This window comes from Echinops telfairi, unplaced genomic scaffold (assembly GCF_000313985.2).
Source record: "Echinops telfairi isolate 266 unplaced genomic scaffold, ASM31398v2 ScPeMD7_44;HRSCAF=162, whole genome shotgun sequence".
Classification (NCBI taxonomy): domain Eukaryota; kingdom Metazoa; phylum Chordata; class Mammalia; order Afrosoricida; family Tenrecidae; genus Echinops; species Echinops telfairi.
The window spans coordinates 4,094,932-4,098,513 of NW_022103942.1; positions in this window are offsets into that span (position 1 = coordinate 4,094,932).

The following is a 3,582-nucleotide window of genomic DNA, read 5'->3' on the forward strand; positions in this document are numbered from 1 at the left end:
TGTGTATAATTTTCTTTTCTGAAAACCAAAAATAACAAACTCACTGCCTCCAAGTCCTGACTCATAGTAACTTCATAGGCCAGTGTATGAGTTTCTGAAACTGCAACCCTTTAGGTGAGCAGAAAGCCCCACCTTTCTTCCTGACAGTGGCTGGTGGTTTCCAACTGCTACCTTCCAGTTAGCAACCCAACCGGTAACCACTATGCCACCAGGCTCCTTCCTTTTGCTAACAATATTTTAAATTGTATACCATTATCTAAATAATTATACTAACAATTGAATTACTTTATTTCCCCCAAGGGAATGATTTATAATGTCCACCAAAGTGAACCAGTTCCAAAGAGATTCCAGACTGCCAAAAAGTAATTGACTGGCCAGTTCAGAGGAAGTAGTTACTGAAAACCTTATGCATAGCATTGAAACACTGACAGATAATGGATGTCTAATGAATGGAAGCAGAAGATTATCAGAGATACTGCCACCAGATGGGCTCCTTGAGTCAGAAGGCTCATGAAATGGTTCTGATGTGGATCTGCTTTCTCAAAGTAGAGTTGAAAGTGACATGAATGGAGTAAAGCCTGTGGGAGTGGAGCCTACAAGATCTTCATTTGCTGATGGAACACAACTCAAGGTAAGAAGAAACAGCTGCAAAAATCTACTAATATTTGGACCTTGAAATGTACAGAGTATTAATCTAGGAAAATTGGAAGTCATCAAAAATAAAATGGAACACATAAAAATTGATATCCTAGGTATAAGTGTCCTAAAATAGACTGGCATTTGGCATTCTGAATTTTTAAAAGTCATATGTTTTACTATGCCATGAATGATGCAATCAAGAAGATTGTCAGAAAGGACATCTCAAGGTTTATCTTGAAGTACAATGCTGTCTGTGATAGAATTAGTTCCATCTTCAAAAAATCAGATCAATACATTTATTATTGAAATTTATGCACCAACCATTAAAGCTAGTGATGTAGAAAATAAAGCATCCTGCTAATGTCTTCAGTTGGAAATTAATTAAACATGCAATCAAGATGCATTGATAATTATTGGTGATTGGAATACAGAAGTTGGAAACAAAGAAAAAGGAACAATAGTTGGAAAAGATGGGCTTGGTAATAGAAATAAATCTGGGGATACTAGAAGAGAATTTTACAAGACTGAATACTTCTAGCAATCTTTTTCCCAACAACACTAATAGCTATTATACATAAATGCCTCCAGGTGAAATCGGTGAAATCTAATTGATTGCATCTGTGGAAAGAGACTCTGGAGAAGCTCAGTGTCAGCAGCTAAAACTAGATGAAGGACTGACTGGAACAGACCATCACCTGCTTATATGTAAGCTCAGGTTGAAGCTCAAGAAAATTAAAACAAGTCCATGGGAGCCCAAACCCTATATTGAGTCTATCCCACCTTTCTGTTCCAGAACTTCGCAAGAACAGATTTGGCTTAGTAAGCACTGAAGACAGAAGTCCTGATGAGCTGTGGGAAGACATCAAGAACATCATTCATGAAGAAAGCAAAAGGTCATTTAACAGACTGCAAAGAGTCAAGGAGGATGTCAGAAGAGAATCCAAAACATGCTATTAATTGTAGAGTAGGTAAGGCAAATGAAACAAAGTCAAAAGGGAAGCTTGAGAAGACAAAATGAAATATAATAAAATACGCATGAACCTAGAGTTAGACATCCAAAGGGAAGAACACATTCAGCATATCTTACACTGAAGGAACAAAAGGAAAAATTCAAGTCTCAACTTTCAATATTGAAGGATTCAATGGGCAAAATATTGAATGATGCAGGAAGCACCCAAATAACATGGAAATAATACACAATTTCATTGTACCAAATATAACTAGTTTCCAGAGGCAGCATATTATCAAGAGCCAATGGTGCTGAAGGAAGAAGTCCAAGCTATACTGAAAGCACTAGGCAGAAACCATGTTCCAGGAATTGATGGATTGATCTAGGTTCAATTGAAAAGTTTGAACAAGGTGATGAAGCATTAGAAGTACTTATCTATGCCATCAAATTTGGAAGACAGCTACGTGGCCAACTGTACCCATTCCAAATAAAAGTGACCCACCAGAAGGCTAAAATTACAGAACAATGTTATTGATAACACATGCAAATAAAATTTTGCTGAAGCTCATCCAACAATTTCAGCAGTACATTGACCAAGAGTTGCCAGAAGTTCAGGCCAGATTCAGAAAATGATGTGGAACAAGGGGTTCCATTACTGATGTAAGATGGATCTTGGCTGAAAGCATAAAAATATTTACTTGTGTTTTATTGACTATGCTAAGGCATTTGACTGTGTGGATCATAACACACTATGATCCACATATGGAAAGTCATGAGAAGAATGGGAATTCCACAAAACTTCATTGTGTTTATGCAGAGCTTGTACATGGACCAAAAGGCATTTTAGAAACTCAAATAACTTTTTATTATACAAGGCTATTAATTTATAAATTGCAGGTATTCTCTAAAGAAATCCTGGTTTGGTAAATTTTGGACTGCTAATTGCAAGGTCAGTGAAGTGGTTCAAACCCATCAACAGCTTTGTAGGAGGTCCTTGAAGCTATCTACTCCCATGGAAATTTACATTGCTAGAAACCCTAAACAGGGCACTGTGAGTCAGACTCAACTCAATGGAAGTAGAGGTATTATCTGTAAGAACCAACCCCTTAACAAGCTTCTTCTAATCATCTTCTGTCAGGTAGCAGTGAATATTCATGTTTATTATGCTTAAAGATCATAGCAGGAACCAGACCCAATCCCAGGATACATATGGCAGCCAACTGAAAAGGAGGGGACAAGAAAGAAAAGAGAAAAAGAGATACAGGTAGCAGGGGAACAGGGCACTAACCCACCAAAGGGAAGGGTGTTTTTTATATCTCCATGGACTGGGAGAGAGGGACCATACGTCAACCTGGTGCTACAAGACATGAATCCAACATACTGGCATGGAGCAGAGAACCAATAGAGAAGTCTGCAGGTCGACTCCAATCCCAACTACGTGGACACAGCCCCCCTCCCCCCCACCCCAAAATAATCCACTTCAGAGGACGGCTCTGAAGTTACAGCTCAGGGAGAGAAGCACATCTGATCAGAGCACACAGGAGGAAACAAAGAAGGAAAGAGAGAGAGTGGAATAGATTCTGGCCCACCGAGCCCCAAGGATTATATTCTTGCTCATATCAGCCAATGCACAGAGAGGACCATAGGGCTGGCCCCACCTCTAGACATGATGTCCCTCACTGACAGAGTGCTACCAGGGACAACAATGGAGACACAATGTGGGAATTGTTCCATATCTGATCCCACCACATTGGGACAAAACATGAAGGACGTGCAACAAAGCAGCAAGGGAAGCAAAGAAATGAAGTCCCGGGGAGAATAGCAAAAAACAGGCCAGAGCTGGCACCCCATCAGAATCAACTGGAAAACAGTCCTAAAGGTCAACAAACAGACCTGGAACTATTTTTTTTTTTTAAATTAATCAATTTATTGGGGCTCATACAATTTATCACAATACATAGATCAATTGTGTAAAGCACATCTATACATTTGTT